This window comes from Sus scrofa, chromosome 1 (genome assembly GCF_054392235.1).
Source record: "Sus scrofa isolate SSC_HxYL_T2T_F1_AM1 chromosome 1, Sscrofa_HxYL_maternal_Yorkshire_Landrace_v2.0, whole genome shotgun sequence".
Taxonomy (NCBI): Eukaryota; Metazoa; Chordata; class Mammalia; order Artiodactyla; family Suidae; genus Sus; species Sus scrofa.
The window spans coordinates 252,333,608-252,359,926 of record NC_139383.1 but is presented as its reverse complement, the minus strand read 5'-3'; the positions used below and the strand labels follow the sequence as shown (position 1 = coordinate 252,359,926).

Sequence of the window (26,319 nt, the reverse complement as noted above, 5' to 3'; positions counted from 1 at the left end):
AGACCCATAGACTTTGAAAACAAACTTATGGTTACCAAAGGAGCCAAGTGGGGAAGGAAGGGATAGCTCAGAGGTTTGGTATTGGCATATGCACACTGAGGTATATGGAATGATTGGCCAACAGGGACCTGATGTATAGCACAGGGAACTCTACCCAATATTCTGTGATAATCTATGTGGGAAAAGAATCTGAAAAAGAATGGTTGTGAGTATATGTATAATTAAATCAATTTGTTGTGCAGCAGAAATTATCACAACATTGTAAATCAACTATACTTCAATAAAACTTTGAAAAAGAAAAAAAAAAAGGTCTGTGAGGAAGTTACCTGAGAATTAAGGCTTCTAACATTTCAATTATTCCTACTATACTAATTTTCCTTTTATTTTTCCAATTTCCTGATATATGTTTTGGTGAGGACTGCCTATAACATATTCTGTTGAGTATGGAAAAGTGGCAGAGTTTTTCTGAATAAAAATTCACTGCTCTTTTAAACTTTACCTTAAGGAATTTGTATCTTAATTTTTCTCTATGTTTACTTTTCTTTTTTCAGACAAAACTTGATCTTTTCTGCATAGGTAGTTTTCTCACATTCTACAGTTGAGTCATATGGAGAGACTACTTCTACTATTGACAGTATTTGTTTTCTTTATTATTATTATTTAAAAAGAATAAAATTATTATTTAAAGAGAATAAAAAGCTTGAATATTTCTTAGTAAGTCCTACAGCATCTGGTAATATACTCTGTTTACAGAGGGTTCTCAATAAGAATTCACAAAAGTATAAATTTTAATGTCTTTATAGACAGTGTTACACACATACAAAGATTTTTTCCTACCTAAAATATTATGAGAATTGTTTGCAATTAAGTCAACTTGTGAATCTGTAATATTTTTATATCTGAATTTTACCTTTTTAATTTAGTCTGTATTTGTATCAAAAAATGAATCTTTTCTGCCCATAGCCCTGCTCCCAAGGTGTCCATTCTCTGAGCCTGTTATTTTGCCCATTCCCCATGTGACTAGATCATAGCTGATTGGAATTCATGAACATCTTATCCAAGTACAGCCAGTCTATAAGCTGTTCTGTGGCATATCTGTGATCTAGCATGAAAAGACAGTCTAGGCCATCTGGACTCTTTAGGATTTGGAACTTGGAAATCAAGAGGTTGAACCAGTTAGCAGTGGGGGCAGAAACTGCAAGGAGGTATTAAGAGTTGCCAAGGTTTAGAAGGTACTGGGAGTGGTCATATTGTGCTGTTATGTTAGCTGAGACTACCAAGGGAATGGAAACTGAATAACCAGAAGAAGCAGGGCAATAGAGAAGGGAAACTGAAAAGAGAAGCAGAGGCATTGGATAGAAAGAGAGAGTGGCTGAGTTTTAGAGCTTTCTTGCTTTCTGACAGCTCTCAGTTGATCAGTGGTATCCTTTGTAATGTTTTCCTGGGATAACTTGAGTAGATCTCTCATCTTTCCAAACATGTAGGTATTTGGGGGGCCACATTATGAAGAACTTGGGATGCTAGGGCAATACATTTGTACTTTGCTAGGCAAGAGATACACAGTAACTATTTTTGCAGAGTAGTATCATTAGAAGTATGTATAATGAGGGGTTCCCATTGTGGTTCAGTGGTAACGAACTGGACTGGTATCCATGAGGATGCGGGTTTGATCCCTGGCTTTGCTCAGTGGGTTAAGGATACGGTGTTGCCTTGAGCTGTGGTGTAGGCTGGCAGCTGCAACTCCAATTTGACCCCTAGCCTGGGAATTTTCATATGCTGCAGGTTTGGCCGTAAAAAAAAAAAAAAAAAAAAGTAGTGTGTCAATGAAGATTAACCAGGAAGGAGTATGTAGGAGAGAAGAGAGACAGAGAAACTGATTTGAGAAGCTCATACAATAAAATATGTGGGAGGCAGTTAAGGTCTTATATTGAAGTTATGACAGAGGAAGGTAAATGAGGAGGCAGATATAAAAAGATAACCAAGGAAGAATCAATAACATGGTAACTTATTGGATGCAAGGGGCGAGGAGAAAGAACAGATCTGAGTTGGAGCTGAGATTTTAAGGCTTGGGTGGTAGAATTGGGTAATATCATTAAGGGAAATAGGGAAGTTAGAAGGCTGGGTTGTCTTGCGTTGTGGAGGGCCAGACAGCTGTTTGGTTTTGTGTTTGTTCAGTTTCAGGTGTTGGTGGGAAATACTGTTTAGTTCAGCTTAAATAGCTTTTATTGAATTCCTACTACCCTGTTCCTGGGACTGGAGAGGGCAGGTAGGGACTGAAGTTCAAGAATGAATAAAATATAGTTTATGCCTTGGAGGAGATTGTCTGTCAGGTAGAGACATATGTGGGAGCTGCTTGAGAGAGAACTTTTGGACTGGAGATCTGGATGTCAAAAGAGCCCAAAGAACTGGATTGTCAAAGGATAGAGTCATGGGGTGTAAAGACAAGGTCCAAGGGTAAACTGTGGGGAATACCTGGACTGATGAAGGAAGAACTAGGCGGCACGGGGCCAGGACATTCTTAGGAGAAACAGAGGTGTTCAGGATCAGAAAACCAAGGGAAGAAAGGGCTTCAGGAGACACAGATCATCCACAGTGTTAAATGCTGCAAAAGCTTGAGAAAATGAAGTTGAATTTGATGTGCAGGAGGTCATTGTGGTTCTAGAAGGAATTTGAGAGTAAAGGGCTAGTGAGGAAATATAGGAAACAAATGTAGACCACTCTTTTCATAACTTGGGGATTGGTGAGATGATAAAAGGAAGGAACTTGGGGGAAGGGGCAAGGTCAAGAGAAGAATTTCATTTATTTTTATTGCATATGTATAATATATATTTAATGGCTGCATTCATGGCCTGTGGAAGTTCCCAGGCCAGGGATTGAATCTGAGCAGCAGCTCTGACCTACACCATAGCTGTGGCAATGCCGGCTCCTCTAACCCAATGCACAGGGTGAGGATCAAACCTGTGGCTCTGCAGTGACCTGAGCCACTGCAGTCGGATTCTTAACCCAGTGCACCACAAGGGAACTCCTGTTTGTTTATTTTTAAAGACTGGATCTATCTGAGTACGTGAGAGAAAACAGGACTGGTCAAGAGAGAGGAAAAAATCCAAGGAAGAGAATTGAAGGAGCAAGGATATAAGGAAATGGGGATCAAATGTAAAGGTGAAGAAGATAACATTATCAGAAGGAGAGACATTTCATCCTGGAGCCAAAAATTAAAAGGAGGAATATAGTTTACATTACAGAGGAGTTCAGAGAGGAAGAGAAAGGAAGTAACAAGAAAAATACCTCAGATGTCTTCTATTTTCTCAGAATAGTAGCAGGCTAGAAGTAGAGTCTTGTGATTGGGGATTTTAAGAACATAGAGGAAGAGAAAGTTTTTTAAAGGCCACTAAAGGGAATGAAACAGGGAATTAATAAGAGGTGAGGGAGAGGATTTTTGACTTGTAATAAAGAGACAAATAAGGATGAGGAGTTGAAAGATGAATCAAGAAAATGAAAACTATTTTAAGTAGTAGTACTCAAAGAATTTCAAAGAGTTCCTTCTTCCCCACTCACACTGTTTTATAAATAAAGAATTTAATTCCAAGCAACTTACTCATGGATCTTTTGGAGTTCCAACCCCTTCCCCTTCTTTCTGCATGAAAAGAGATGTGACAATTGATCATAATGTTAATTTAGGGAATTGGTTAAATCTGAAATTGACTAAATTTGGAAAATATAAAATTGACCAATCAAAGATCAGTGCCTATGCATGTTGAACAAATCTGAGAGTTGGTCAGTGAGTGAGTCACAGGAAGTGATTCAGGAATAGTCCTTAAACTATAGTGTATGTGCTGGTTAACAATATTTTTTTCAAAATTCTAAACAATTCTGATTTTGCATATAAATATTTAAATGTCTGATTTATACAAAATGACTGCCAATTAACTTATCTAAAAGAAACTCAGTTATCACAATACCAGTTTTCAGTGTGAAATTTACAGTTGTAGAAGATAGTCTGGGAAAGTATGATACATTCAGAAGTAATCAATCATTTTAAGCAAAGGAATAAGAATATTATTTAAAATGATTTTAAAAGTATTTAAATTATTCCAGATCTCAAGATTTAGTCCCTTAACTTTCTATAGATCATCTTAAAGATGAGTCTGAATTTCTAAGGACTCGCATTTTTCAGCAGAGCTCCAAGATTGAATTCCCTTAGAGGTAGTAGTGAAGTAATATTCTTATTTGTCTTTGTGGACAGGACCAAAAAATAATTTATATTGAATTTAAGTAGTAACCATTAGGGACTAAATAAAATGATTGCAACTTTTCTGTATCATTTTCATGTGTAATTTTAGTGGCCACAGACAGAACACACAGAATGCCACAGCAATAGGCAGAATATTATTATTACTCCTGGCTAGAAATTCTCTAGACTTTTTTTTTGGTTTGTTGAGAAAAAGATGGAAGTTTTATTAGACATTTTGTGTTTTCGGAGTGTGTTGTGATTGTTGGTTATCCTTTATCCTGCTGTGACAACAGATGGGAATGCCGTCAGTGATGTCCATAGGCTTCAGCATGAAGTGGGGGTCAGTGATCATTCTGGCCTCTTGCCCAGGAGATGGAATGGAATGACTCAGTTTTCTTGGTTGAATTCCAAGGAGGCCTCAGAAGAGGCCTTCACACTGAACTGGTACCGAAACCTTTAACACTTTTCTGAATTGGTAGAATTTGTCTTTGGGGTAGAGGCAAAATATACCTATGTCTGATGGTGTGTGTGTGTGTGTCCACAGCTGCTGTCAGTCCATACTCATAACCCCACAAGGGGAGAGCTGACCTCTGACCCTCACTGTTTCTTAGGTCTCAGTTTAGGACGGGGTATTCTGCATTTAGGAGGTATTCTTAGTCAAAGAATCTGGCTTCTGTGATGTATTGAGTGGCTCTGCAGATAAAGACTTGGTTTAGCAGGCCAAGCTCCCTATCTGACTCAAAAACTTGGGCATGGTCCATGGATGTCCTTACTTGTCCACATTCTGAAGAGAATGCCCCTCCCATCTTAAGCTGTCTGAAGAGTAAGCCAAGAGCGCCTTGGGGCTACTTTTCACCAGATGCTCAAGTTACTTTAACTTTCCCTTAAATCTACTCCAAACATCTCATAGTTCACTTCAAATTTCTGTCACCATCTCCTTGGTACTTGGCTATGTGCCATCCCATTTGCTACCTCTGTGCCAGGAATTCTGAACAATTTCACAATGTACAGGTAAGAATTCTCAAGTGGGAAGGTGGAAAAACTACCCATGTCCCCATATTCTGTGTCCATCATCAGGATGGCCCATGTGGTATTTCTACTGCCACAGAACCAAAGCTGTTCTTTCATTTCAACACAAGGCTGAAGTTCTTTTCAAGAATGACAACAATTATGGTGGTGGCTTGATCAGTTTTCCACATCTCCTGTAGGGGCTATCTTGGTTCTCTTTAATGAGAAAAAGAATAGTGTTGACTTTTTCTAGAAAAACAACTGTGACTTTAGCATGCTCATCTACACAACCAGCCATCAACAGAAGAGGCAGTATAACGTAAAGCAAAGACCACCACAAATAGGCACTAGAATCAATAAGATCTGGTTTTGACTTCTGGCTCTACCACTTTCCAATTAAAGTGACCTGGTGGAAGTTGCTATAAGCAATGTTTATTTGCCATATTGCTGTTGTGAGAATTGAATGAACTAATACGTATGCAGTTCTTAGCATAGGGTCTTTCACAGAATAGGTACTCAATAAATGGTAGTTGTTATCATTTCCATTGATCTTCCTGAACATGGGGCATAAATCTTTATGAAATTTGATAGCCAGGATAGTTATAACTTGTTTTTGGAGAAGTGACAATAAAGATAATCCTTCCAGGCATATTTCGATGAGTTTAAATATATTGTGAGGCTGTTTGGCATCTTTACTCCCTGGCCATGTTCCAACACTCATTAAACAACACCATGGATGACTGCTGGGACTGAGGAATCATAGTCTTCTTGGGTGACACTATGCAATTCTGTGACTTGCAGTCTAGTAAGTACCTTCTTTGGATAGTTTTTACATGCTTGCTGCAGTATCTCTATGTCAACTCTGAAAAATGTGTGTTTGAAAACCCAAGGATGAGACTTATTTTTCTCTAAAGAGACTTGCCAAGTCAGGGAAGTATATCATATCAGTTAAGGGGTGGCTTTATGTCCATACCCATATGTTCCAACTACATAATGTAAACAATTCTACCTGTCGCTGAAGCCATTGATATCAGTTCACAGGAAGTTCAGAGATCTGCCTTTCTTACTGCTATAGAATTCTCATGCCAGAATTTGTTACTTTCTACGGCATTCAGTTCCATAGTAGCTATTATTTGCAGCCCTGCTACTTCCCTTCAGTTCACTGCATCTCTCACATCATGGATGTCTTTCATGACCTGGACAAAACGCAGACCATTCAGAAGGGCCTTCAAGACACTCTCTAGCTATCAAAGAACTAGTACAGGAAGTACTCAAGTTAGCCCTTGGCCTTCAGGAAGAACATCTGTGTGGGTTATGCCATTTGTCTCTTTCTATAACCATTACCTACTTGAGCTGAAAGTAGGATATTTCCATTCAGGGTCCCTTGAGGGGATTGTTCTGTGGAATGTCATTACCCCCTCCCAAGTAAATCAACTACAGCTTCTATTGTGTATATGCATGTATATGTGTGTATATACACATTATATATAATGTTTAGCTATTTATATTTTTCATGTAAAAATTTTCCTTCTATGTCCAATGCCAATTTTTCAATTAATATGAAATTTTCTTAGGTTTTTAATTTTTATAAACAAGTATATTTTATTGAGAAACAGGCTAAAGTAAAAATAATTTGGATACAATCTGGGCTTCTGTCCTAGGGACTCTTCTTTTTTATTCTGCACACTCCACTAGATCATCTCATCCAGTTGCACAATTGCATGGTTTGAATTACTACTTTTCTGCTCATGGTTTCTAATCTCTTTATCTAGTCCAGGCCTCTGTCCCAGATGTCAGACAAAGCACTTTGCCTCCTGGGCACCTTCTTCTGGACCTACCACAGGAAACATACTATGTCCTAAATTTGGCTCATTATTGCCCCCTTACAAACTTTCTCTGTCCATATTCTTTTTTTTTTTTCCCTGCACCCATGGCATGTGGAAGTTCCTCGGCCAGGGACTGAGCCTGTGCTGCAGTTGTGACCTGCATCACAGCTGTGGCAACGCAGGATCTTTAACCTATGGAAATTCCCAGGCTAGAGGTCCAATCAGAGCTGTAGCTGCTAGCCTGCACCACAGCTACAGCAACGCTGGATCCAAGCCCACATCTGTGACCTACACCACAGCTCATGGCAACACCGGATCCTTAACCCACTCAGTGAGGGCAGGGATTGAACCCACGTCCTCATTCATCCTAGTCAGGTTTGTTAACTGCTGAGCCACGACTGAAACTCCAAGCTCTGCCATTTTTTCTTACTGCGTCTCTCACCACTCTCCCATTTGTATTTTCTATTCTTCTTAAAGTGAACTAGTTGTACTTGTTCAGACACCTGTTTTTGCACATATTCTTCTCTTATCTATAATTCCTTTACCTGCCTTGTCCTCTTAGTGAACTCATGATGCTTTTCTTGACCTCTTCCCTAAAGGAAGAGTTAAGTTTTTCTTTCTTTCTATATCTATGGACCCCATATTATTTACATAACAAGTGTTTATTGAGGATTTATAATATAGGAGAAATATAGTACCTGAACAGATTTGTTTTGAATACAAATTCAGTCTAATCACTTAAGAGTAGATAAATTACTATTTTTTAGCCAAAAGATAGCCCAATTACTAATTGGTTCAACTATTCCTGCATTATATTCGTGTTGTTGAAGAATAAATGCAACCCATTTTAAAGTAGTTATTTTTGTTTTAAGCAAATAGTGAGCTTTAAAGTTGTGACTAACTTTTATCTTTTTACTTACTTATAATTTTGTCAGGAAGTGGAAGGTTGAGCTTATTAGACTAGACAAAATCTTATGTGGTATTTTGGCATATTAGTTGGGGAGAAGCATATAGATAGATTGGAGATGGCTGGATTAAGGAGATTAGTATTTGGTCTGTATTACATTGGGTATTTTTTAAGTATGGAATGTGAGGAGCTGGAACATTTTAGGATGGTATCACATATCTAAAAGATCTTATCTGGAAGTGGAAAGGAATCCATTTGCACACAAATAAACTTTTGCTCTCGTCATCCCATGTTAAGTGTTTCCCCTTAATTTTTCTCTTCCTTTCAGCCTCTTTCTCTTCCTTCACCTGAATAGGTATTTTGGGCTCAGGTTATACTATCTATAGTGAATCTCTTATTTTGTCTGCCCAGCAGATTTCCCTTTTTTTTTCTGGGAATATCATCCAACTTTTCTGGGAAATGCTCTTTTTCTGCATTCTAAGCAGTTGATTTTAATGTGAGCTTCTATGTTTTTACAGACCTTGCACCTGGTCTTGGTTGATGGCTTATGGGTGGTCAGAACCCATCATTTGGATTTTTGAACTAGGGACTAGTGAAAGCACAGTCTGTTCTTCTCTGACTATAAAGCTGAGATGAAGTGTGGTAGATTCTGGTAGCCACTTTCCTCATTATATGCTTATTGCTACAATAAAATAAACTTGTAGAGAAAAGCAATGATGAGACAGAAAAACCTGGTAGGACTCAAGTTTCTGGTTCCAAAGTTGCGTATATTCAAGTCTCTGTCTTTGTGGTCCAGCTATATAGTCCTGCTCTTCTTGTAGCACCCAAACCAATACATTCTTCCTTTTGCCTAATGTAATTCAAGCTGAATTTCTGTTACCTTGCAGCCTAAAGAGTTACAACCATTCCACTTTTCACATCTCTTCCTCTTTATAATCTGTTCCATGTATTTTGTTAATATTATTTTGTTTATATCCTTAAGATAATAGATAACTTGCCTTGATAACACATTTGGTTAGTGTACAGTAAATGGTCAAAGAAAACAGTTCATTAGAAAATCAGGTAAACAAGTGAGATGATTTAAGAACAGCTAGAAGGTTACTCAGGAGGACTGATTCACATCTAAGGCTGGTCACACGTTGTTCTCTAGAAGACAGAAAACCAGAATCTTTTCTAGAAAAGAATGGGAGGATCTGGGGTTTGAACTCTGAAGTTCAGAGAACCTAGGGGGAAGAAAGATTATCAGAAGGTGTTAAGCACTGATTTAGAATGTGGGGAAGTGGTATATATTGTTTTATAGAAATGTTTATGTAGACCAGGGGGTTTAACATTTGCCTAGGAGTTCGACATTTGTATATATCCACTACATATATTCTGTATCAACAGGCTCAAAACGAGGAGGAATTTTATACATTAAAAAGAATTTGGTGAGGAGTTCCCTTGTGACTCAGAGGGTTAACGACCTGGCATGTCACCGAGGTGGCTCTGGTTACTGTAGTGGTATGGATTCTATCTCTGGCCAAGGAACTTCTGCACGCTGTGGGTGTGGCCAAAAAAAAAAAAAAAGAATTTGATGAAAAATTAGGTTTTCATTTTTTTAATTGGAAAATTAAAGGTTTTAAAAAAATTAATCTGGGTATTAATCTAACAACTGAAAATGTGACTTAGGGCAGCAGAGTTCACAGTATCTTGCTTTAAGGACTTGAAAGAGTTCTTTCAACTTGGATCTTATAAAATATATCATCATAATAAAATAAAAGCAGTCTAATAAAAATGAACAAAAGATATGAACAGATAATTTGTAAAGGAAAATAAACAAATGGCCCGTAACAAGGATGTGAAAATGTGTTCAACATCATTATTCATTTAGGGAAATGAAATTTAAAGCCACAATGAGCTAACATTTAATATCCACTAAAATGAATAAAATTAAAAAGTCTCTATCACCAAATGTTGGAGAGGATGTGGAGCATCCAGAACACTTTCATTGTTGGTAGGTTGGTGTGTGAAGTGATTTAACCACTTTGGAAAACAGTCTGAAGTTTTCTTAAATAGTGAAGCATACAACTTCTTTTTGACCCAGCAATTTCACTCATAGGTATTTACCCAAGAAAAATTAAAAATATGATCACAAAAACACTTGCATGAGAATAATGTATAGCGTTATTCATAATAAATAAAAACTTAAAATGACCTAGGAGTCCATCTACAAGAGAATGGATAAAGATTTGGTTATTTAAACAATGAATACTACTCAGCAATAAAAATGACAAACTACTCTTATACACAACATGAAATAAACCAAACCCTCCCAACCTCAAAAAACTATACTGAGTGAAAGAATTATACAAGAGTAAATATTTTATGATTCCATTTATAAGAAGTTCTAGAACAAGCAAAACTAATATATGCTGAAAAAAATCAGAATAGTGGTTGCCTCTGGAGGAGTGTGGGCTGGGATCCACAGGGAAAGAACAAGAGGGAAAGGTCTGGGTTAATGACAATGTACTTGATAGGGTTTGAGTCACACAGGTCTGCATTTGTTAAAACTCATCAACTATCACAGTATTTTTGCATTTCGCTGTATATAAATTTATCTCAAGACATAAACAGATATTAAACTCTGGTTGATTATATACACACAAAAGTGTTTTGGGGGAAAATGTTCTGATATTACAGGTTATCTTGAAAATCACTAGGAATTAAGATAGAATGATGAATGGGTAGAAGGATACATAGATGTATAGATATCTGATGAAGCAAATACCAGTTTTTAGGTGTATGGATGTTCACTGTAAAGTTCTCTCAATTTTTCTCTGTGTTTAAAATTTTTCATAATAAGATATTGGAAAAAATAAATAGCAAAATGGAAAAAAGGAAATCAAATAAATTAGTTAATGAGAACTGATGATATAGATGATATATTACTGAACAGATTACATACATTTCATTAGAGAACTAGCTTAAACATAAGTATATTACCACCATATAATAAATGGAAAATAATATACAGCACACCAGATTTAGGGGTCCTGAACAGTGCTGATTTGAAATAGGATTATTACAGCAATATTTTTATATTGATACATGTAGTGATTCATACACATACTTTCATTTAGCCTAAAGATTAAGTAATACTTTAACAATTGTAATTTAGATAGTGAAGCATATGCTGTCCAAGGTCTGTTTTCTCTCAGATCCATTCGTTGTCCTTCCCCTGATTTGCTCTGGGTCAGAGGGGCCCTGATCCCACAGGCTCCTTTCTCAAGCTTCTCTGTCAGCTGGGGTACAGAGGTTAAGCATGGGAGTCTGATGGGAGACTGGAAAGCATGGGGAAAGGAAAGCCCAGGGTGTTTCCCCTGATCTCTGCCATGGGCAGTGTCTCCAGTATAGCTACAGTTTCTCTCTCTGACTTCACCTGTCATCAAACATGCCTGCCATGGTCCCAGCTTTCCCCAGGGACCCTATACCCCAGACTCCAGTATCACCACCTCTTTCTTTTGTCCCTTCAGCCTAGGAGTGGTAGTGGATTCCTGTTCTTCACCATCCTCTGTTTGGCTTATGGGCTCTTCTGTCACTTGTGTAACCAGTTCTCTGCATTGCATTCCCTCTCCTTTAAGTACTTAGAGTGGTTCTCTTTTCCTGTTTGAGCCCTGCCTGATACATGTACTAGTAATGGAGAGGGATCATGGACAGAACATTTTTGTTCTTTAAACTGAGGATAGCAATTTTCTGAAAGAAGGTAACAAAGAATCAGGAGCCAAAGTTTGCCTGGGATTTGTGAGCATGCAACAGCAGGATGAGCCTGAGCTTTCCTGGCCCTGAACTGACTGGGTTCAGGGCAAGGACACCCTGGTGATAGAGTGCAATGGAAAAAAATGTATAACCATTCATCACAGCACTGAGCACTGTAGGAATACAGTCATCCCTCAGTATCATGGGGGATTGGTTCTAGGAACCCCCATGGATGCTAAAATCCATGGATGCTCAAGTCACTTATAGAAAATGGTTTAGTATTTGCTCGTAACTTTTGCATATCCTTTTATGTATTTTAAATCATCTTTAGGTTGCTTATAATACCTAGTACAACATAAACGTTCTGTAAATAGTTGTAAATACAATGTCAATACTATGTAAGTAGTTGCCAGTGCCCGGCAAATTCAAATTTTGCTCTTTGGAATTTTCTGGATTTTTTTTCCCGAATATTTTCGATCCAGGTTGATTGTATCTGCAGATACAAAACTTGTGGATGTGGCTGGCTGACGGTGTAGTTCCTTTAACTTGGATCAAGTGCAACAGATTGAAATCCATCTAAAGTTCACAGTCAGTCAGAGCTGGTGAGGGGGACTCATCACCCTGTGTACTTATTCTTGCTATTTTTATTTTTCTTTCCAAAGTGGTTTCCATTATTTTGTTCTGGTAAATAGGTTTGCTCCATTAGGGCTGATGAAGTGGGCAAGTAGAAGCGTTGGAGGTTCCACAAAAATATTATGCTGGATGTAAAATGCTAATTTTCTGTGGTGGCTGATCTGACCAGTGGAATAAATGGTATAAACCATCAGTCTATTGGGGCTTGCTCGAAATCCTCTCAAAGGGAGGTGGTGAAGAGGACAGGTTCTGTACCCTGCCTGGTTTCAGCCTTGGCCCTGTTGCTTTCCTGCGGTATGTCCTTGGGCAAATTAAATGACCTCTCTGCCTCACTTTCTTGATCCATAAAATGAATATAATCATGGTACCTACTTCATAGGGTTATTGTGAGACTAAAATGACTTAGTACATTCAAAGCTCTTAGCACGGCTCTGGGCACTCAGTAAATGTATCCATCATCACTGTCATTACGGAGGACTTTAGAAGCATCACTGTAGCCTAGGAGGAAGTAATCAACAAATGTATGAAAAACCAAGCTGTGGCAAGAAATTATGGCCACAGGCATGTCATAAGTTCAGGGACTTTGAAGGGAATGAAACCGTAATTGCCCATCTCTTGACGTAGGAGATGTGCCTTCGTGCAACTCCTGTGGTAACGTCCTCAGCAGTGTTGATACAATTCATGTTCCCCTTTCCAGGGATGCACTCCACCTCCTAAATAAGGTTAAACCGGGAGAACCTAGAAGGTTCTCAGATTGTAATTTTTTAGAAAATTCATACTTTTTAAAAAAATGGTCGCAGCTGCAGCATATGGAAGTTCCCAGGCCAGGGATTGAACCCGTGCCTTCACAGCTGACCCAAACCCTGCTTAGAGGATTCTGAACCAACTTTACCACAGTGGGAACTCCTACATACCTTTTTTTTTTTTTTAAATTATGACCACCTAATATTCAAATTCACTTTCTATGTTTGTGGAATCTTAACATAGAACTGGGGAGAAGCAGGATCCACACCATGGTAGAGGCCAAAAGATAAGTTATTTTTTTTCTTCCTTGCAGCTTAAGTTTAGGTTGGCTAACTTCAGCCACAGTGTCTCCTGCCCAAGCATTTGAATCTGTGGTGAGCTGCCTAAAGAAACAGGTACAGTTTAGAATTTCTTGTGCTGGAGGAGGTGGCTGCTGCATCCCACATCCAGTGGTGGTTGTGTCAGCAGTCTTAGCAGAGTTCCCTCAGCTATAGGTGGTGGCAGTCCCACTGTACCATCCAAAGTTCATTGGTGGTGGCTTAGCATCTAACCAGTCTATTCTTGGCATGTGACCTTTTCAGTTGTTCTGAGTACCTGTATTTTCCTGGTTTATACTTCTATTTTGAGCCTCGTTCTTTAGTTTTTCTGTTGATTCTGTGAATTACCCAGTAGTTTTCAATGAATTCTCTCTTTTTTTCCCCCAATAGCTAGTGACATTCTTATTGTTTGCACTATGAAACTCTGCCCAGTGTACTGACTTTCTGTGACCCACTGATACCTACACCACAATGACTGTTTCTTTACATCCAAGGCAATGTATTGATTGTAGTATAGTATAGACTTTATCTATTGCAGTCCTTTAAATCTCAAATTTTGAAGTATAGACTTTGTGTACCTAGACACAATCAACTATGTTTCTTGTTGGAAATTTGCTGTATTATTATAATATACATTATGTTAGTTCAGTTGATTTCCATTTACCAAATACCTACTGAACATTTATCTTCTGCTAAATGATGATTAGGCTTTGGAGACATAAAGTCAAATAGGATAAGGTCAGTCTTGCACATATTTAGAAACCTGGCTATTTAATATCATGGCGAGATTTGGGCAAACCAATTCAGCTACATTCAGAGAGGGAAAAAATAGAATGGGTAGGAACAAGGTGGTGTGACATGGTGGTTTAAGTCTTGATAGAGAAGTTTGACCAGTCTTGGTCAAATACCCAGGCTCTTATTCGTTGTGTTAAATAGGACAAATTACTTAACCTATCTAAACCTCAGTGTGTTTATCTGTGAAGTGGGGATAATAATACTTACATCCTCATATTATTTTGAAGTTTAAATGAGATAATGGAACAAAGTGATTAGCACAGTCCTTGGGACATGAATAAGTTCTCAGTAAAATGGTAGCTACATTCACATGCTAGATTGTCCAGAGAGACTGTGTAATTCCTCTGTTAAGTACAACTTTCAAGAGCATAAATTTTTCCTTGATAGTCTATATTAGTTCCACACTCTCCCCAACCCTTAGACTCTCTTTTATTTTTTCTTGTTCCAGACCAGTTCTGTTATATTATTCTTAACACTAGTAGTCAGAAGTCTATGTTTTCTTCCAGCATGTATAAGCCAGTTTTAAGCAGGAGTAGACAATGTTTTCTGCCTGTTTTTCTCTACTTGATGATGTTTAGAAGAATTTTAATAAGAATTTTTGGCTGAAGCATCATATTGAGGGAGTATTCCTCAGGGAATTTCTGTGTCCTTTCTCTGGATGGGAGTGGTCTCCTGATATAGGCTTGAAAGAATTTTTTTCTTCTCAATTGCATAAATATGGACTTTATATGTATTGAAATTTTTGGCCCCTTTCCTGCTCACTTACGGGCATTTGCCACTATTTAATGTAGTAGACCTGACTTGTATGTTTCAGAAGACATTTATAATGCATGAATCTTTCCTCTAGCATTTTTTCCCCCTGAAGCCCAAGAAAAATGATTCATTTACCCAATTTCTATCTGATATTTTCTCCTGAATGTGTATCTTTTAGACCCTGATGATTAAATTGTTACTTAGATTCTTCAGCCCACTTAAAAAATATGTTATAAAAAGTGTTTTATTGCCTTTGGAGTCCTTTTCAAAGTATTTTCCACATTATATTTGGTCTAGTTTTCAGTTTATAGCTAAGCTGTTGTATTTTGTGGGCTTCCTTGTTTTCCTTAAATGGGCTGATTTTCTATTATTAAAAACTGATCTTTTAAAAACCTCTAATTCTTATTGTGGCCATCAATCAGACAGGTCGGGTTTTTTTTGTTTGTTTGTTTGTTTGTTTGTGTATTTATTCTTGGGAGAGTTTTTAATGAAAAAAATTTTTTTGGCTTACTCCTTTCCAATCTTATATAAAATTTTATTTTGGTGTTCTGATGAGGTGTTTAAAAATAGTTTCCAGGCTTCTATTTTATTTTCGCTTTTCATTCACTTCTCTCCCCACCTCAACATCTGCATTTGCTTATGTTGAAATCAGTGGAAATGATACCAGACAAAGGGTTGTAGATGAAGTTCTCAGTCCTTGTGCAGCTTCAAAATTACTGTGTGACTTTGGTTAGGTCATTCGACTGTCTGGGCCTCTAGTTTCCTCAGTGGTGAAATGAGGGGAATTTATCCATTTATTCAGCAAGTATTTATTAGGCACATATTATATGGAAGACACTGTGCCAGGTACCAGAAAATCTGCAATGAGCAAAAGTCGAGGTGCCTCCCCTCATTGAATATATATTCTAGTGCTGTTAAATTTTATAAATCCAAAGGCCCCCTTTTTTTAATAATGATTTTTATTTTTTCCATTATAGCTGATTTACGTGTTCTGTCAATTTTTTGCTGCACAGCAAGGTGACTGACCCAGTCACATATACATGTGTACATTCTTTTTTCTCACATTATCATACTCCATCACAAGTGACCAGACATAGTTCCCAGTGCTATACAGCAGGATCCCATTGCTTATCCATTCCAAAGGCTATAGTTTGAATCTATTAACCCCAATTTCCAGTCCCTCCTATTCCCTCCCCCTTGCTCTTGGCAACCACACATCTGTTCTCCAAGTCCATGATTTTCTTTTCTATGGAAATGTTCATTTGTGCCGTATATTAGATTCCAGATATAAGTGATATCATATGGTTTTGTCTTTCTCTTTCTGACTTAATCAGTATGAGTCTCTAGTTCCATCCATGTTCTGCAAATGGCATTATGACCTTCTTTTTAATGGCTGAGTAGTATTCCATTGTGTGTATATATACCCCATCTTCCTAATCCAATTATCTGTCGATGGACATTTGGGTTGTTTCCATGTCTTGGCTATTGTGAATAGCACTACAGTGAACATGTGGGTGCATGTATCTTTTTCAAGGAAAATTTTGTCCAGATATATGCCCAAGAGTGGGATTGCTGGGTCATATGGTAGTTCAATGTATAGATTTCTAAGGTACCTCCATACTTCTCTCCATAGTGCTTGTACCAGCTTACATTCCCAGCAACAGTGCAGGTGGGTTCCCTTTTCTCCACACCCCCTCCAGCATTTGTTATTTGTGGATTTATTAATGATGGCCATTCTGACTGGTGTGAGGTGGGATCTCATGGTAGTTTTGATTTGCATTTCTCTAATAATCAGGGATGTTGAGCATTTTTTCATGTGCTTGTTGGCCATCTGTATATCTTTCTTAGAGAAATGTCTATTCCGGTCTTTTGCCCATTTTTCCATTGGGTTGTTGGCTTTTTTGCTGTTGAGTTGTTTGAGTTTTTTGTATATTTTAGGGATCAAGCCCTTGTCAGTTGTGTCATTTGAAACTGTTTTCTCCCATTCTGTAAGTTGTCTTTTTTTTTTAAATGGTTCCTTTGCCATGCCAAAGCTTATCATTTTGATTAGGTCCCATTGGTTTATTTTTGCTCTTTATTTTTACCTTTGTAAGGTTGATGTCAGAGAATGTTTTGCCTGTGTTCTCTTCTAGGAGTTTGATGATGTCTTGTCTTACATTTAAGTCTTTCAGCCATTTTGAGTTTATTTTTGTGCATGGTGTGAGGGTGTGTTCCAGTTTCATTGATCTACATGTGGCTGTCCAGTTTTCCCAGCACCCCTTGCTGGGAAGACTGTCTTTTTCCCATTTTATGTTCTTGCCTCCTTTGTCAAAGATTAATTGACCATAGGTGTCTGGGTTTATTTCTGAGTTCTCTATTCAGTACCATTGGTCTGTCTGTCTGTTTTGTTCCCAGTACCACCCTGTCTTGATTCCTGTGGCTTTGTAATAGTGTCTGAAGTCTGTGAGAGTTATGCCTCTTGCTTGGTTTTTGTTCCTCAGGATTGCTTTGGCAATTCTGGGTCTTTTGTGGTTCCATATACATTTTTGGATTGTTTGTTCTAGTTTTGTGAAAAATGACATGGGTAATTTGGTAGGCATTGCATTAAATCTTGTAAATTGCTTTGGGTAGTATGTCCATTTTTACAAGATTGATTTTTCCAACCTAGGAGCATGGAATATCTTTCCATTCCTTTATATCTTCTTTAGTTTCCTTGATTAATGTTTTATAGTTCTCGGCATATAAGTCGTTTATCTCCTTGATCAGGTGTATTCCCAGGTATTTGATTTTTTGGGTGCAATTTTAAAAGGTGTATTTTTATATTCCTTTCCTAATATTTCATTGTTAGTATACAGAAATGTGACTGATTTCTGAATGTTAATCTTATATCCTGCTACTTTGCTAAATCTGTTGACCAACTTAAGCAGTTTTTTGGGTTGAGTCCTTAGGCTTTTCTATATATAGTATCATGTCATCTGCATACAGTGACAGTTTTACCTCTTCTCTTCCTATTTGGATGCCTTTTATTTCTTTTGTTTGTCCGATTGCTATGGGTAGGACTTCCAGTACTATGTTGAATAAAAATGGCGAGAGTGGGCATCCTTGTCTTGTTCTACATTTTCGTGGGAAGGCTTTCAGCTTTTCTCCATTGAGTATTATATTTGCTGTGGGTTTGTTGTAAATGGCTTTTATTATGTTAAGGTATGTTGCCTCTATACCCACTTTGGTAAGAGTTTTGATCATGAATGGATGTTGGACTTTGTCAGATGTTTTTTCTGCATCTATTGAGATGATTATGTGTTTTTTTATTATTTATTTATTTTTTTAATTGTTGTTTCCCCAATACAATTTTTCCTACCGTACAGCATGGTGACCCAGTTGCACATACATGTATACATTCTTTTTTTTCCCATTATCATGCTCCATCATAAGTGACTAGACATAGATCTCAGTGCTATACAGCAAGATCTCATTGCTAACCCATTCCAAAAGAAATAGTTTGGAGGTTTCTGACTTTTGTTTTGAGCATTGTAAGTATAATGGTACTTCCACTTAGTTTCAATTCTCTTTTGACTAGAATAGAAAGAAAAATAGCATGAAGTTTATTTTTGGCATTTATTTTGGGGCATTCCTTTGACTTAAAATAAATTGGGTGTTGATGATCTTTGTACAACTATAACTGTAATAAAATTCACTGAGCAAAAAAAAAAAAAATACCTTGCAATTTGTCCTATAGGGTGTTCCATGGAAACCAGTGTGAGATGTTCTCTCCAGAAAGGATTTAGGTCAAATGCTGCATACTATATCCCTCTCTTAAAGTAAATCTTAAAAACACTTTTGGAAATTTGCTTTAGATCTCTGTTTTCTGAAGCACATTTAAAAAAAAAAAAAGAATTACTGGAATAGTGACAACTGACCTTTATTTAAATGTGGGAGTATCAGTCAAAGAGGAAATGAAAATTTTCTTTGTTGCTACCAATATAAAAATACTTATTGAGTTATAAAATTGTATTCAGTTATAGATCATAAAGCTCTTTACTGGGGATTGGTAATAATAAAAATAATAATGAATAGTAAACAATGTAAATTTTATTATTTGGCTGACAATATAGTATGTGACATAAGCCTTGGAAAAATAATGGACTGGTAAACTTTTAAACTTACTTGCCAATGGGTTATTGGTGTTACAGGAATTATCACAATAGGATCCTTAAAAGAAAATTTAGGCCAAATCTCTTCTCGTTTCCCTTCATATTCCATTTAATTTAAAGTGGGCTATTTGTGGGATGATGTATGCCAGGTAGTAAGAAAAAGTTGGAATTATATCAGGGTAATTTTGTTCCTATTATCAGAATGGAGCCATCTGAAATGATTGTTTATAACAGATAATGGCTGTAGAAAAAATAAAATAGAATGAAAGATGTAAGCAAAGTGACAGGAAATAATTGATGAGCTGGTGGAAAATCCAGAAAACATCTTGTATGAAAATCAACTCAATAGCATTTTGCTTGATTTTTTGGGAAGAAATTAAGTAGTAAATGTTAATTTCTATCTGTTTCTCAAATTCTTTATTGTTAAGATGATTATTCTTGCTTCAACTCTTAATTATCACACTTTTATTTTTTCCTGTTCATGAATTCTTATTAAATTTTCTTAATATAATAGCTCTAATTTCATTTGTCTCTTTAGATTAAGCTTCTAAAAGTTCAGGAACAATAATCACAGTTACTGAATCACAGTTCCTGCATATATATATGTTTATACACATACAAAAATAACCATAAAAGAAAATAAGGGTGATTCCAAAATAAAAAAATTGGAGATAAAGACCTATTAAGATTTCAGAGGAAGGAAAGAGGATACACAAATTGGAGGAAAAGGGGAAAATCTGTGCCCAAGATTTGTACTGGCCTTAAAAGGTAGTAAGATTAGGGCATTCAGAGATGCAGGGAACACAGGGAATAGCAACGTTGTATAGTGGAAATTACATTGGCTTGGAGTTAACCGAACTTTTGTTGTTTTCTCTAATTCCTAGTTTTATCTTTAAAAATTGGGATGATAATATCAAAACCTTGCTACAGAGTTGTTGTGAGGTTTAAATGTATAACTGAGAGGAAATTCTTAGCCAAGTTCTTGGCATAAAGTGGGTACTTGGACATAACCCTCCCTTTTTTCATGTTAATGTGGAAGACATTTGAGGCCAGGCTAAGAAGTTTGCTGAAGCCCTTGTTCTACCATTTAATAACCTTGGGCAAATTATTTAACCTTGCTCAGTCTCAGTTTTCTCATCATTAACATGGAGATAATAGTATCAATTTCACAGTGTTGATGTAAGGAGTAAACAAGTTTGTTCATATAAAGTGCTTAAGAAATTATGTGGCACAAAGGAGGTATTTGTTAAATATTGTTATTGTTATATTTAGCTCCTCGAGGAGCTAATGGAAGTTTTAGAGTCTGAGGTGGAGGAAAGTGATTCAGTCTTTTCTTTAGACAAGTAAGTGTGTTGGTGGTTTATGAATAGGAACTGAGTGGTGAGGGATTAGGGAGAGACCAAAAGAGGGGAAGAGCTGTTAGGGGATTGATGAACACTCTGGATCAGAGACACTGAGAACCTGAAGAATAATGGTGGTAGCAGGAGGAGAGGGGCCAGTATAAGTATATACTTTTCAAACTTCAACCTGCACATGAATCACCTGGGAATCTTATAAAAATGTAGGTTCTGGTTCAGTTGGTCTGTGTGGAGTCTGAGATGCTGTGATTAGAACAAGATCCCAGGTGGTGCCAATGATTCTAGTTCACAACCGCACTGCATAGCAAGGGTTTTAAAGGCAGGACAGGAGCCCTCAAAAATAGGAGTTAACAGTTGATTGGCCATGGGGGAGGAGACAGAGAGATGGTGAGTTTTCCATAGATGGAGCTAAATTGGGAAGGAAAACAATGAACTTAGATTACCATGCTTTTAGGTGTGTTAAGAGATAGAATGGTGTAATGCCAAAAGGATATATTTATTGTCAGAAGACTTGGATTAAATCCTGTCTTTGGAAATTATTAGAAAGATGACTTTGAACTTTAGGTCTTCTTCATCTCTAAATGGGAGACTACAATGACTACTTCAAAGGACTATTGGATAGATGAAATACTTAGTTGTGAAAACTTGTCTCCTGGTGGCCACCTAAGTGGCACCCACTGTATAAAAATGGAATTTATAGACTTTATGGAATTTATGGACTAGGTTTATCCTCACTAGGTTTTATTTTGTTTTGTTTCTGTTTTCTCCCCCCTCTTTTTAGGAGGTTCCCAGGCCATGGGGTCAAATCAGAGCTGTAGCTGCTGGCCTACGACATAGCCACAGCAACGCCAGATCTGAGCCATGTCTGTGACCTACACTATAGCTCACTGCAATGCCAGATCCTAAACCCACGGAGCAAGGCCAGGAATCAAACCTGTGTCCTCATGGATGCTAGTCAGATTCATTTCCATTGAGCCATGACGGGAACTCCCACTAGGTTTTAGCATACACATTTTTTCCCCCACTAAAGCATGCATACTGATACTTCAGATTGTACAGTAATTTAACAGCCTTCTGAACTTTATGTTTTCTAAGTATTCATTAGCTGACATAATTTCAGGGGACATGAATGCCAAGATTGGCAGCAGGTCCACAAGAGCTTCATCCATCAGAAAACCTGCAATTGTCAGATTCTTCCTTTTAAGGCCCTTCTCCAGGAATAAACCGTCTGAATCAAAGAGGAAAATATCTGGTCAAACTCATTTATAATCATAGTCTCATAATGGTAGATGGCAGGCTGTGGGATAAATCTGTGGACTTTCACGTACTTTTCCAACCAGAGGAGGCATTATTGATGATTGAAGAATTAGCTCTTCAGAGTTTATCTACAACCTTGAGTTGGATATTTTGGACTAGTTGAAAATAAATATTTTTCTCTTAAACTTAATCTGAACTTTCAAAATTATCCTTGCATATGTCCCTACACATAAGTCAATCTGTGAAATTTTAGGGATAAGCTTAAACTGCAGCAAACAAATAAATGTATGATAACAAAGAATTTATGACACGTATTTTATTCTGGAAGTCTTCACAAACAACTATTCATAATATTAACAAATTGTGGATATACTACTATGTCACTGGTCTATTTAAGAACAAGTTCTTTTATTTCTTGCTTTATAAGAGAAATCAGAAGGAAACAAATTCCAGGCCATATTATCAAGATATTATCTCAAATATAGCAGAGATCAAGTCATCCAAAGACTCAAGTTACAGTTCTCTTAAAAACAACTTGTCCTTTCCAAAAATTAAATTACATAAAATATTCTGGAATATTTTGGGCTTGACTTCGGGGGCACCAACTTTGCACATTTGGGGACTTTATCTTCTTTGGTAACACTTCAAGATGAAGAAATTCAGAGTTATTTGCATGGATTGATTACTAAACAAATCATCTCAGTTTCGACTTGGCCTCTCTGCATTTTGCAGTCCCCACTATTCTCCACAGACAGAGTCCATTATTTTTATCAACTCTTAAAAAAATCTTAAAAAAAATCCTGCGTTTCAAGACTGAGAGAGCCTTTTCCAGAAGAAAATCTCTGTTGCCAGAATTATTTTGATCTTGCTTGAGTTGTTGGCTGAATTCCTTGCCAACCTATTTACCTTAATTAACGCTACAGGTATGATTCCCTCAAGATGAACTCTAAGTGTAGTTGATTCTAGATTCAAAAAGGGAAGCCTTCCATCTCCTGAAATTATAGAAGCATTAAGGCTTTTAGAGACTTCCTCAAAATAACATCACATTTTTTCTTAAATTGAAGGACTAAGTCTCAATCTAATAGCTTGCTTGAGTAAGTAGCTAACCTGCTCTAGGTTATCAACTATTTTCTACAGATAATAGTTACTAAAGTATTTGTTGAATAAGTGGATTCTGCTATTTATTTTATCTCCTCCAGAGAATAACTGAGACTTGGTGAAACTTTTATTTAGATATGCTACTTTTCCCTCCATAAATCTCTTTCTGTATCTAACCATCATCCATTAAATAATCTGAACAAGAAACCTGGGAGTTATCCTGGAGTCCTCCCTGCTCTCTCCATATTCATTCAATTCCCAACACTTGCTGACTTTTTGCATCCTAAAAGTGTGTTGAGTGACTGTTCTCTCTCTCTTTCTCTCTGGCACTATCTATCTTGTCCAGGCCCTCACATTCCTCTCTGAGCTTTTACAGCAGCATCCTAAGGGCTTTCTCTGCTTCCAGTAATGGCCTCCTTTGATTTACCCTTCAGAGGGATATATTTAAAATCCAAAGATCATCAGGTAATCTCCTTTCATTGGCTCTCCTTCATCCACAGTAGGAAAAAAAAAAAAAAAAAAAAAAAAAGGATCCAAACTCCTTAGCATGAAATATAGGCCTCCTCTGATCTGGCATTTTAATGAGCTTCTCAGGTTTATTTGCTACCTGCTACAGCAGGGGCTGAGCCTCAGCACTATTGACATTTGGGGCTGGATAATTTTTTGTTGGGGTCGGGGGTTGCCCTGTGCCATTATAAAATGTTTAGCAGCATCCCTGGCCTCTACCCACTAGATGCCAGTGGTACTCTCTTCTGTCAGTTGTGACAACCAAAAATAATTCCAGACATTGTTAAATGTCCCCCAAGGAACAAAATTGCCCATTGCCCCCTGGTTGGTAAATAGAAATTGTATAATGAATCACAAACTCTTTGCACACACCAAGCTATGTAGTACCTCTGCCCCTTTGCTCTTGTTATTATTTGTTCCTGGAAAGCCTTTATCCTTCTCTGCTTAATGTGGATGGTGAGGAAAAGATTCTGTCCTTCTGTCCTCTTCCTTCTGAGTTTCCTCTAAGAGGAAGCATTGTAGTGATCTGATCGTTCAGATTCCAGGACACACTGGATCGCAGGTGAGAGCATTTCTTTGAAAGGACCACATATGGGTACAACCCACTCTTCAACTTTTTTTGAAAAAATAACCAATTAATGCATGAATCCATGCTTCTAGAATTCAAACAGTGTGGAATATATAATTAAAAGTGAAAGCTTTCCAAGATCAAAGCACTCTAATAAAAAAAATAATGACTTGATACATGCTGCTTCAATCTACTGCTGACAGACATCCTCCTGCTTTGTGGCTCTGGCCTCTTAGGGTCCCAGGATTGTGTATAGAAGATTGAGGTTAGGAGTTGCCTTCATGGTGCAGCAGAAATGAATCTGACTAGGAACCATGCGGTTGTGGGTTCAATCCCTGGCCTCACTCAGTGGGTTAAGGAACTGGTGTTGCCCTGAGCTGTGGTGTAGGTCGCAGACATGGCTTGGATCTGGCATTGCTATGGCTGTGGCCGTGGCCGGCAGCTCTAGCTCTGATTAGATCCCTCGCCTGGAAACCTCTATATGCCATGGGTGTGGCCCTAAAAAGCAAAAAGGTTGAGGTTAGGTTGGCTCTCCAAAACACAGAAAGCTGTTCACTTCACGATGCTTCCTATTATTACAGGAGCAGGTGATTCACATTTTGGATCTACCTAGCTCAAAAAAGAATATTTCAACAAAGCTTCTATGGGCCACATCCTTCTTCCATCCCTTCTCCAAATCTGTACAGATCTTTCCCTCTCCATCTACATAAAAATTCACAAACCACAGCAGTCAGAGTTGTTATCAAGAAAAAGAGACTTTTGACATTTTGAGTGTACAATGTTACATGTCAGTCCATAGGCAGCCCCAGAGATTTTACTCTACTCAATCAAGGGTGAGCCCTGGGATTTGTATTTTTTTAACAACTCCCTCCCCCCTAGACAAGTCTGATGTGCAGTCTGTTGTGGAAGCCAGTGATGGAAGAACTCCAAATTAAAATGTAAAATGATGCATCCAGGTGCCCAACATTTTGACAGCTGAGCATGCCACTTCACGTATATATGGATTCAGCATGGAGTAGTATCCACACTTAAAAAATTCCAAGTTACATAAATCCTTATAGCAGATGGAAGAAAAGATGTCTCTATACGCCTATGTCCTAAATACTAAGCAGGCCTTAAAAACAAACTAGGTAAAGAGGAAGTACCTGCAAGGGCTCTTTCTTAAGATAACAAAAACATGCCTGCTGGTTGGGAAATGTAGCTATTTTCATAAAGATTTCCAGCTATGGGAACAAAGGGTGGAAGAAATCCTTTCCACACAAGTTAATTCTAAAGACCTCATCCCCTAAAGACCCTGGGCAACTTAAAACAACCCTTTCCCCTAATTCTGTGGATTATTATTCTTTTTATGCCTTCCTCAACACTTAGGATCCCGCAGGAGGTCACTGAGAATGGTGGGGATGAAGTGTTCCTAACAGTAGAAATGAAAACAAGAGACTGAACTGGAGAAACACTTTTAAACCTCTAATTGAGCAAACCTGACTATAAAATTGTATCTGTGCTATGATTACAACTGTAAAAATTCTGTCTGCATATGGACAGAGACTGAAAGGGAGCATGAAAAAAAATGTAAACAGTTTGGTTTGTAGGATGGCAGAATTTTGGGTGGATTTTTCTTTCTTTTATTTTGAGTTTTGTCAGTGTTTTTGTAATGTTTTACAATAAACAATACTATAAAAGTAGCAGCTGAACCTGCTGACTAATTATTGTTAGACAGAGCAGCTTAGCATCAACTCTGTCAGAGCTAAAATCACTGCTTTTGGCAGATGGTCTCCAGTGTTTAAGTTGATAATATCAAATAACCTTCACCAAGAAGTCAACTCCTTCTGGTTCAAAGGAGAATTTAAAAATTATTTAATTTTTGCAGCTAACTCATTCCTACAGGCATACTAGGTATTAGTTGAATGGGGGCCATAAGGAGGGCATTTCATTTTGTTGTTTTCATTTTTTAAAATAAGTCAAAATGGGTTGATTGGTTACACCTATTCTAAGAAAGGTCTTGGACCAGATCATTTGCAATAAAGTGAAAAACTCAGAGTCCTTAAAAGAGTGTTAGGTAGTGTGTGAGTGGATTCAAACTCTATTTTGAGGGAAATACTGGTGTCACCTGCAGGAACCCCTGCAGCTTATCTTTTAGCAGAAATGGAATGGCAAGAGTGCATGTCGGGTTCTTAAAAAATTGACAACAGAATGTCAGCCGCACTTCCTGCACATCTGGTGTTGAAAACATATGGATAATCAACATCAAAGACTATCGGCACTTCAGGCACTTGTCAGCAAATTCAGTCCTGAAGTGACTTGTAACTGTGCACTTGCCAAAGGCTCACCTAAGACACATAATATTGGAGAGAGACGATTTAATGAACAGGGGAGCTCTCCATTCCTCTTCTAGGGACTCTAATCTCTGTTCCTGTGATTTGTTGCAGTATCAGGAAGGAACGTATCTGGGCTG

The 26,319-nt window shown here is 37.6% G+C and overlaps 1 protein-coding gene across 37 annotated transcripts in view; it reads left to right on the top strand.

Moving 5' to 3' along the window:
• ALG2 (ALG2 alpha-1,3/1,6-mannosyltransferase) overlaps positions 1 to 26,319 on the top strand; it is a 588,615-nt gene that overhangs the window by 64,605 nt on the left and 497,691 nt on the right. The gene's annotated exons all lie outside the window — the stretch shown is intronic.